An 11535-nucleotide genomic window follows, 5' to 3' on the forward strand; every position below is an offset into this window, starting at 1 on the left:
TAGGGGTAGTGATTTCTGACAGTCTCAAAATGGGTGAGCAGTGTGGTCGGGCAGTAGGAAAAGCAAGTAGGATGCTTGGCTGCATAGCTAGAGGTATAACAAGCAGGAAGAGGGAGATTGTGATCCCCTTATATAGAGCGCTGGTGAGACCACATTTGGAGTACTATGTTCAGTTCTGGAGACCTCACCTACAAAAAGATATTGACAAAATTGAACGGGTCCAAAGACGGGCTACAAGAATGGTGGAAGGTCTTAAGCATAAAACGTATCTGGAAAGACTTAATGAACTCAATCTGTATAGTCTGGAGGACAGAAGGAAAAGGGGGGACATGATCGAAACATTTAAATATGTTAAAGGGTTAAATAAGGTCCAGGAGGGAAGTGTTTTTAATAGGAAAGTGAACACAAGAACAAGGAGACACAATCTGTAGTTAGTTGGGGAAAAGATCAAAAGCAACGTGAGAAAATATTATTTGACTGAAAGAGTAATAGATCCTTGGAACAAACTTCCAGCAGATGTGGTTGGTAAATCCACAGTAACTGAATTTAAACATGCCTGGGATAAACATATATCCATTGTAAGATAAAATACAGGAAATAGTATAAGAGCAGACTAGATGGACCATGAGGTCTTTTTCTGCCGTCAGTCTTCTATGTTTCTATGTTTCTAGGTGTGGTACAGGCATCCTGTGTCCCTGGCACCCAAGACTAACAGGCAAAGAAGACGTGGTGTCAGAGGTTGAAGAGCAACCCAGGCCTTCTGCACCTCCTGAGATGAGTGACTCAGGAGAAGAGGAGGAGTCTCTGCTTGATGCTAGGATTCGCAGGGCCTCTAGGAGGCAAGAGTGCATAAAAAAGGATAGGTTTGATCTGTTCTCTCCCCAGATGACACTTCTGTGTTCACCTGTCAAGCTTTCCACCTGCAGGTTGAGATCGCAAAGTCCAAATGGATTGACAGTTGACATAATGAGATGGAATAATACACAGTAGAAAGAGGTGGATAGGGTAGGGTAGGGTAGGTTGGGTAGAAGGGAAGTAGAAGGGTAAGGTAGGGTAGAAGGGTAGGCAGGGTAGAAGGGAGGTAGAAGGCTAGAATAGAGTAAGGCAGGGTAGGGTTTAATAGAGTAGGGCAGGGTAGGGTAGAAGAGAGGTAGAAGGGTAGAGTAGGGCAGAGTAGGGTAGAAGAGAGGTAGAAAGGTAGAGTAGGGTATGGTAGGGTAGAGTAGAAGGGTAGGGTAGTGCAGAAGAGAAGTAAAAGCGTAGGTTAGGGTAGAAGGGAGGTAGAAGGGTAGAGTAGAGTAGGGCAGGGTAGGGTAGGGTAGAAGAGAGGTAGAAGAGTAGAATAGAGTAGGATAAGGTAGGGTAGAAGGGTAGGGTAGGGTAGAAGAGAGGTAGAAGAGTAGAATAGAGTAGGATAAGGTAGGGTAGAAGGGTAGGGTAGGGTAGAAGGGAGGTAGAAGGGTAGAGTAAGGTACGGTAGAAAGGTAGGGTAGTGCAGAAGAGAAGTAAAAGGGTAGGGTAGGGTAGAAGAGAGGTAGAAGGGTAGAATAGAGTAGGATAGAAGTAGTAGATAGAGTAGGGTAAGGTAGAAGAGAGGTAGAAGGGTAGAATAGAGTAGGATAGAAGGGTACGGTAGGGTAGAAGAGAGGTAGAAGAGTAGAATAGAGTAGGATAAGGTAGGGTAGAAGGGTAGGATAGGGTAGAAGAGAGGTAGAAGAGTAGAATAGAGTAGGATAAGGTAGGGTAGAAGGGTAGGGTAGGGTAGAAGAGAGGTAGAAGGGTAGAGTAAAATAGGGTAAGGTAGGGTAGAAGGGTAGGGTAGTGCAGAAGGGAAGTAAAAGGCTAGAGTACGGTAGGGTAGAATTAGAATAGAATAGAATAGAATAGACATATTCCATTGTGCAAAGTGTGGTTGGACACCCCAGAAATTTGCTTCCATTGCAGAAGCGCTCAGTGTACATGCAGAACAACAAAGACATCAGGTGTCTCTTACGTGCATGGCACCACATGTGAAGACTTGACCTTTGGCCAGGATTCTGGAAAAACCAACCCCGAGAACACTTTCCAAATCTGAATTCACCTGTGATCTATGAAGTTGGGATTGTGTTCAAAAGAAGGTATTGGGGGTGGGGGGTCTCTTTCAGTAGAGGAAACATTGGCCCATTTCTGAGTTTCAACCAGGCACTAGAAACTTGAGCTGACCCACAAGCACTTGGTTGTTAGAGAAGTCGGTCAAACCACTTGAACTCTCGCTGTGCCTACACTTCCTTCATCATGCGAGAAAGGAGGATAATTCAATTTCTTCCTCTCGTTTAAAAAGCATTTGAAGATCTTGAGTGCATTGATTTATTACAGCTCCCTCTTTGCGGAGACCATTTTATGTTTCATATACTTAAAGTGCAAACGGCGTGGAAGGAAAATGCAGAAATGAAGAAGCAACTGAATCATTAGATATGCCCTAAAGGTAATACCACAACAGAATAGAATAGAATAAAACAGAATTCTTTATTAGCCAAGTATGACTGGACACACAAGGAATTTGTCTTTGGTGCGTCTGCTCTCAGTGTACATAAAAGAAAAAGAGACATTTGTCAAGAATCATGCGGTACAACACTTAATGATCGTCATAGGGGTCAAATAAACAATCTGGAAACAATCGATATTAATAAAAATCTTAAGGATGCAAGCAACAAGTTACAGTCATACAGTCATAAGTGGGAGGAGATGGGTGATAGGAATGATGAGAAAATTAATAATAAATAGTTTGACAGTGGTGAGGGAATTATTATTTTTAGCAGAGTGATGGCATTTGGGAAAAAACTGTTCTTATCTCTATTATTATTATTATTATTATTATTATTATTATTATTATTATCTATTAGATTTGTATGCCGCCCCTCTCTGAGGACTTTATTTATTTATTTATTAATAGAGTTGAAAGGGACCGTTAGGTCATCGAGTCCAACTCCCCGCCTGAGCAGGAAACCCTACAGCACCCCAGCCAAATGGAAGTCCAATCTCCTCTTGAAGGTGTCCAGAGTTGGGGAGTTCACCACCTCCCCTGGCAGGCAGTTCCATTGGTTGATCGCTCTGACCGTCAGGAAGTTCTTCCTTATTTCCAGGTTGAATCTCTCCTTGGTCATCTTCCAACCATTGTTCCTCGTCCGGCCCTCTGGTGCCCTGGGGAATAAAGAGACCCCCTCCTCACCGTGGCAACCCCTCAAGAATCTGTAAACTGCTATCATGTCCCCTGTAGACCTTCTTTTTTCTAGGCTGTCCATGCCCAGTTCTCTCAATCTCTCTTCGTAAGTAGGTATTAGTACTTCCCTGGTCTTGGAGCGTATTCCTCTGTTGATGCAGCTTAGGATTGAGTTGGCTTTTTTGGCTGCTGCTGCACATTGCTGATTCATGTTTAGTTGATTGTCCACCAAGACTCCAAGATCTCTTGGAGTGGCTCACAACAGTAATACAATATCACAAATCCAATATGTATTATAAAAAAGCACATAAAACCCATTATTAAAACCATGCAAATCTAATACAACTCGGTCATACCATACACAAATCTACAATAGCCTAGGGGTAATTCAGTCACCCCATGCCTGGCGACATAGGTGGGTTTTAAGTAGCTTGCAAAAGGCAAGGAGGGTGGGGGCGGTTCTACTCTCCGGGGGGGAGTTGATTCCAGAGGGCCGGGGCCGCCACAGAGAAGGCTCTTCCCCTGGGTCCCGCCAGATGACATTGTTTCAACTAGACTCTAGTTGTCTTGGTGTGCAGTGCTCTGTAGCGACATTTGGAGGGTAGGAGTTGAAACAGTTTATGTCCAGGATGCAAGGGGTCAGTAAATAGCTGAAGTCCATAAGTCTTGAAGTTGCCAAGTTTGAAGACCTCTGTTCCACAGTGTCAAACCTTCAATGGCAGCTGTCTGTTTGTTTCCTTTCTCACCCTGATCACTTTCCCTCTAGCCAATAAGCTAAAATGTGCTAATTGTTCTACTGACCTCCATGATTTAGAGCTGCTAGGTTAATTTAATGAACCATGGCTTTGTGGACCATGAGCTACTGTTGTTGGGGGGTTTTTGTGTGAACATGGCTATTAGGGTCAACCACAGAAGGGAACCGTGTTGGTGACAAATCGTCTACAGATAAGGTTGTGCATTTATATCAACTCCTCTTGCTGTGTTCAGTTTATGGTGGCGCAGTGGTTAGAAGGCGGTACTGAAGGCTACTTCTGTGCCAACAGGTCCATCCTGACCAACTGAAGGTTGACTCATCCTTCCAAGGTCAGTAAAATGAGGAGCCAGATTGTTGCGGGGCAAAGATGCCGACTCTGTAAACAGCTTAGAGCGGGGTGGGCTGCTGCCCAGATTTGGGGAGGACACACACAGTGGGGTAGCGAAAATGGAGCTCCACCCCAGAGCACCCAATTTGCTCTGAAAGATATTGAAAGAAAAAGCAGGGCATCCTGCATAAGCCACGCCCACAGTGTGGTAGTAAAAAAATTGGTAGCCTTTCACTGGCTCTAATGCTCTTGTGAAGCTGTATATAAGTCTAAGTGCTATTGCTATTTTCTCCTTCAACACCAGACTTAGCAGTTTCCCAATTCTCTTTATTTGCCCTTTACATTTTTTGGGGGTGCTAGATGTTGTGGTTGGCTCAAGTCCAGCTACTCCAGTCATGGACTTTGATGAGGATGAACTGGGTCCGTCTGGGGGTCACAGGCCAGTGATTCTATCAGAGGAGTCAGACAGTGAAAGAGAGGGAGAGTTGGGTCCTGGGGATACCCAGAGTCAGAGGAGGAGGCAGATGTGATGGACCCTATTCTAGATGCAAGAGTGAGAAGGATGAGATGGAGGCAGGAGTATTCCCGGCAACAGAGATCACGTCATCACAGGCAGCATAAAAGGGGAGGAGAAAGGAAAGTTCATTTGCAGAATTGCAATGTTCGTTTCTGAATTGAGAGAGCTAACAGCCAAAGTTGTTTTTCTTGTCTGCAACCTTGCAAAAATATAGTCCTGGAAAATCTTGGGAATAACTGTTTATGTCAAGAGTGAATCGGCTGTAATTTACGTCTTTCTGTTGGACATTTATTATCAGTTGGATTGATAACACTGAAGTCTTGGCAGGCATGTGCCATTCTTTTGAGTTCTTCATTGTTTGCAGCAGGATGTTTTGTAAATAGACTTCTGTATCTATCAATTTGGAGTCCGAGTTTTCATTGGGGCTTAATTGCTGTTAATTGATAGAGCTGGTCAGAACAATAGAGTGAGCTTTGTGCATTTTTCCTTGCTTTTAAAAAACATTAATATTGTTTTTGTTCTCTCTCTCTCTCCCTCCCTCTCCCTCCCTCCCTCCCTCTCTCTCTTCTTCGCTCTCTCCCCCTCTCCCTCCTCCTTTTCCTCCTCCACTCCAGGGTTTCTAAAGTCCCCTTTCTTTAATCTTTGCATCTGCTTTGAAAAAGAAATCTCTCCGATGGCTAAAGAGAACCTGCCTTCTGACCAAAGAAGCAATTGCATAAGATACAATGGGAAAGTGATCCACTTAGCTCTGGCTTGCTCTCACTCCCTAAACCAGCTGCATTAATACCTTGATTTTTTTTTAAAAAAGCCTGTTTCCTTGAAATTAATTCATTTTTCTTTCCCCACTTGCTTTAATGAGAAAACTTTTGAGCCCCTTGGCTTTTTGAAGCATCAAGTCCCAAGCCCAAAGGAAGACAAGAAGGAGTTTTCCATAGAAGCGAAGGCTTGCTTCATTTTATCTATCTATCTATCTATCTATCTATCTATCTATCTATCTATCTATCTATCTATTTATTGGATTTGTATGCCGCCCCTCTCCGTCATAGTTCCCTCTAAGCTGAGCAGTGAGCAATCGCTCACTTAAAAATCATCATCAACTCAGAGTTTTCCAAACCTGCCCAGAAGCCGAGAGGGAAAGAGTGAGAGGGAAGGAGAGAGAGAGGAAGAGAGGAAGAGAGAGAAACAGATAGAAAAAAGAGAGGAAGGAAAAGAGAAAGAATGGGAGTAAGGAAGAGAGAAAGAAAATCAAAATCTAGTTTGAAACTAGCTCAACTATTTAAGTGACAATTTGATATTGATAGAGTTGCCCTATTATGAGCTCACTGTTATAGACACACAGTACAGTATTTTATGTTGAAATTCTATGAGCCAAAACAGGGTGGGTTTTTTGTTTGTTTGTTTGTTTGTTTGTTTGCTTGTTTGTTTGTTTATTTATTTATTTATTTAATATTTCTGTGCCGCCCAGTCCCGAAGGGACTGCCGCTCAGACACTATACTTTTCCGCCCACCCCCAAAAAAAATTAGAGGGAACACTGCTCTCCGTAGACTCAGGGCGGCTAACAACAATAATAAAAACAGCATGTAAATCCAATACTACAACAACTAAAAAACCCTTATTGTAAAACCAATCATACCTACAAGGAAACATACCATGCATAAATTGTAAAGGCCTAGGGGGAAAAAGTATCTCAGTTCCCCCATGCCTGATGGCAGAGGTGGGTTTTAAGGAGCTTACGAAAGCCGAGGAGGGTGGGGGCAATTCCAATCTCCGGGGGGAGTTGGTTCCAGAGGACCGGGGCCGCCACAGAGAAGGCTCTTCCCCTGGGCCCCGCCAAACAACATTGTTTAGTTGACGGGACCCGGAGAAGGCCCACTCTGTGGGACCTAACTGGTCGCTGAGATTCGTGCAGCAGAAGGCGGTCCCTGAGATAATCTGGTCCGGTGCCATGAAGGGCTTTATAGGTCATAACCAACACTTTGAATTGTGACTGGAAACCTCAGCGGTGAAATCTACTTACCTTTTTTACTGGTTTGGGAATACATGCTTTGCATGCTTTTTCACCCCTGCTCTGTTTGCGCGCACAACTTTTTGCCCTCTGAACATGCACAGATGGATTTGCGTATGCGCAGAAGATTAAAAAAAGAAAATGGCGGAGCCAGGTGGATGGGCTGAGCCTTGCACTACTGCCACTACCTGTTATTATTATTATTATTATTTATTAGATTTGTATGTTGACCCTCTCTGAAGAAGTTGTCTGAACCACCGCCACCCATCACTATTGGTATGTCCGAACAGGGCCAAAATGGTACCATTTCACTTGATAAGAACATAATCAGGTCAAAGCCCATCGAGTCCAGCATTCTGTGTCACACAGTGGCCCACCAATTGTCCATGGGCTTCTTGAGCAGAAAGAGAAGGCACAACCCTCCCTTTTCCTTGACCCCTCAACAAATGGTACCCAAAGGAACCCTGCCTGCCTCAACCAACTTAGAGGCGGCACATGGACATCCGTTTCAATAACCACCGATACATTTGGCATCCATGAATCTGTCTAATCCTGCTTTGAAACTATCCAGGCTGACAGCTGCCACGACCTCTTCTGGAAGGGAATTCCATAAACCAAGGACCCTCTGGGTGAAGAAATATTTCCCTTGATTTGTCCTCACTTTCTTACCCATGAGCTTTAGGGAGTGTCCCCTTGTCCTAGTATTGTGTGATAGAGAAAAGAATTTTTCTCTATCCACCTTTTCTATCCCTTGCATGATTTTATACACTTCACTCAAGTCACCTTTTCAATGCCGTCTTTCAAGGCTGAAGAGACCAAGGTGTTGCAACCTGGTTTCATAAGGGAAGGTCTCCATTTCCTTGATCATTCTTGTTGCCTTTTTTTGCACCTTTTCCAGTTCCATTATATCCTTTTTGAGGTGCGGTGACCAGAACTGTACACAGATACACCTGTATATGGCTGTAGTTTTAAGATGTCTAGGCCCAAGATTTGAAGTCTGGTGGCATAAGATCTTCTGTTGCGAGCAGAGGAGTAGATCACTCTTCGTGTGAAATATTTTTGGGATTCTCTCGATTGTATTAATGTCCGATATGCAGTTTGGGTTCCAGACAATTGAGCTGTAATTCTTGTCCTCCTAATATCAGGTCAAAGTCCTCCTGCTGTCATGTTACTCCAGTACCAAATGCCACTATCAAGAAAACATGGCCTCACCAACTCACCATCCAAGGTTGGATGCCCAGGAGAGCATTAAACCTACATCAATCCTGCAAACGGAACCACGGCCTGCTACCACAAAGGACTCTCTTTTGTAAGTTCAACCAAGCTCGCGGTCCGCTTCTGTTTTGTTTCAAACAATCGTTTCATGACAATGAGCTGCTTTAATAATCCAATAAGACCGGAACAATGAAGCGATGTCTGGAACATTGCAGTGGGCAGCCAGCAGCGACTTGGAGAGCTTGCCCAGTGCTCCCCAAGTTGCCTCTTCATTAAAATATCATGATTGCTGTTTCTATTATTTCCAGGGTTCTGCCATTTATTTACCATTTACCAGCTCATACATATGGAAGGCATGGTTTACAGTTCCTGGAGAACTGCACTTCTCATTCTAATTGATTCTGCTAATTAATTTGTTCTACCTGCTGGATTAGATGGAACTGCTGTCCATGTGCCCAAGGATTACCACTTGTCTTTCTAACATCTCTCCTAATTATCTAATAGCATGGGTTGCGAGAATTCTGGCTCTATTAAAACATTTTGACTATTAACAGCCCCTGACTGGAATTGTGATGACAACTCGATTTTGACAAATTAGAGCTTAAAATTGGGAGATGAAGGAGAAGTGCCTTCTTTTAATTTCCCTGAATTTAACATCAATAATTAGAGCAATTTTCCAAGATGCGAGCTGAAATTATCTCGGCTGTGATGTGGAGTATCACCCTAATTTTAGCAAATTGACTCTGGAGAAATGAGTATTACAGATTAGAAGGGGATAAAAAAATAAAAACACCAGAGAAACAAGGAGGGAGAGAGAGAGAGGGAGGGAGAACAAGAAGAGAGAAAATAAGAGAGGATGAATCATAAGATTTTATAGGCGTGAATGTAAATAAAATCCCAGCAAAATCATGGATTAGCCAGGTTTAATATTGACCCTGTGAAATCAATGGACATCTTCGGACTTTAGTGCCTGTCCTATAATTGACCATGCATTTGTCCAATTCAATATTAGGGCGGATTCAAATAAATTTGAAAGAAAGTACTGCAATATTTTGGTGGATCATCTTCATAGCAAAATGTTTTGTGTGTTTCTTTGGTGTTTTAAAATCCCATTTTGGGGGGCTAACACAAAAATGATATTGGTTCTTTGGGAGTAATCGGTTTTTTTAAGTAGCTTTGTGGTTTTTAATTTGGGATAACTTCTTGGGAATGTTTCCTAACTTAGTACCCTCCAAGTGTGCTTGATATGCAGCTCTGGAATTTCACCCATCGGAATGCAAGTCGGTCCTAAGACATCTCCGGGATGCCAACTTGGAGAAAATGGATATACAGTGTTCCCTCGATTTTCGCAGGGGATGCGTTCCGAGACTGCCCGCAAAAGTCGAGTTTCCGCGAAGTAGAGATGCGGAAGTAAATACACTATTTTTGGCTATGAACAGTATCCCAAGCCTTCCCTTAACACTTTAAACCCCTAAATTACAATTTCCCATTCCCTTAGCAACCATTTAGATTATTACTCACCATGTTTATTTATTAAAGTTTATTTAAAAAAATGTTTTTTAAAGGCAGATGAAAGTTTGGCAATGACATATGACATCATCGGGCGGGAAAAACCGTGGTATAGGGGGGAAAAACACGAAGTATTTTTTAATTATTATTTTTGAAAAACCGTGGTATAGACGTTCCGCGAAGTTCGAACCCGCGAAAATTGAGGGAACACTGTAAAGCACAATTACTTCACTATCAAAACCCCTCTTAGGCATGGTATTCTCTTCAAAAGGATTCCCCCATTGTAAAACTTGCAACCTGTTTTCTTGTGACTTAATATATCCTGTGATATCCCTTCTTCCAATTGTTTGAAAATCATGATTTATGGTTGAACCAAATGATAACAGACAAAGAATAGAGTAGAGTAGAGTAGAATAGAATAGAATAGAACAGAATTCTTTATTGGCCAAGTATGATTGGAAACACAAGGAATTTGTCTTTGGTGCATATCCTCTCAGGGTACATAAAAGAAAATATACATTTGTAAAGAATTATGAAGTACAACAGTTAATGATTGGGTGAATTGTCCCCTGGACATGTTTTCAGGGTAAGTAGTTCATCATCCAAATTGATAGCTTACTCCTAATTGCAACTTTTGTCCATCGCTGTCTTTCGCAATGTGCAGACAGAAATGGTGAACTTTACACAACAGGTTTCAGTTGGTTATTAGATGGATCTATTTGTGGAGCTCACACAACCCAATGTGCTAGTAGCTGCCAAAGCTAACTGGCTTCCCCTCATCCAGCCGGCCACCCAAAAGCTTATTTACTAAGCTCAACCCTTGCAAGCTATCATTGAGCTCTTGAACATAACCTACAGGGCTGTTTCTCTTCTGGGTTTACAGAATAGGATTTAATTCTTTATTGGCCAATTGTGATTGCACACACAAGGAATTTGTCTTTGGTGCAGATGCTCTCAGTGTACACAAAAGAAAAAGATACCTATGTCAAGAATCATGAGGTCCAACACTTAATGATTGTCACAGGGGTCAAATAAGCAATGAGGAAACAATCAATATTAATAAAAATCTTAAGGATACAAGCAACAAGTTACAGTCATAAGTGGGAGGAAATGAGTGATAGGAACAATGGGGGAAACTAGTAGTAATAGTAGTGCAGACTTAGTAAATAGTTTGACAGTGTTGAGGGAATTATTTGTTTAGCAGAGTGATGGCGTTCGGGAAAAATCTGTCTTTGTGTCTAGTTGTCTTGGTGTGCAGGGCTCTATAGCGACGTTTTGAGGGCAGGAGTTGAAACAGTTTGTGTCCAGGATGTGAGGGGTCAGTAAATATTTTCTTTTTGACTCGTTCAGTCTACAGGTCCTCAATGGAAGGCAGGTGGGGCAGCCATTGTTTTGTCTGTAGTTCTGATTCTCCTCTGAAGTCCGTGTCGGTCTTGTTGGGTTGCAGAACCAAACCAGACAGTTATAGAGGTGCAGATGACAGACTCAATGATTCCTCTGTAGAACTGTATCAGCAGCTCCTTGGGCAGTTTGAGCTTCCTGAGCTGGCGCAGAAAGAACATTCTTTGTTGTGCTTTTTTGATGATGTTTTTGATGTTAGGTGACCATTTTAGGTCTTGAGAGGTGGTTGGCTCCATTGAGTGGCAAGCTTCTTGTCTTCCCCCCGCCAGCTTACCTGTAAAGGAGAGAAGAAGTGGGGAAAGAGGGAGAAACATCGAAGCCCTTTTATTCTGCCCCGTGGTCGCCCCACTTCCCAGGGTCTCTCTCTCTCTCTCTCTCTCTCTCTATCTATCTATCTATCTATCTAGCTCTCTTTCTCTGTCTCTCTCTTTTCAGCACCACGGAGAGCGGTCCCGTTTACTTGCCATTCAGGTGGGCGACTCCGTGCCCAAGCCGGCCTTCCCTCCGCCCTGCTAATTCGCCATTGGCTGGTTGGAGATGCCCCTCTCGAAGCGGCCCTCCAAGGCACATGTCTCTCCCTCCTTCCCTCCCCCGGCCCTCCCCTCC

This window comes from Erythrolamprus reginae, chromosome 12 (genome assembly GCF_031021105.1).
Source record: "Erythrolamprus reginae isolate rEryReg1 chromosome 12, rEryReg1.hap1, whole genome shotgun sequence".
In the NCBI taxonomy this organism is placed as follows: Eukaryota; Metazoa; Chordata; class Lepidosauria; order Squamata; family Dipsadidae; genus Erythrolamprus; species Erythrolamprus reginae.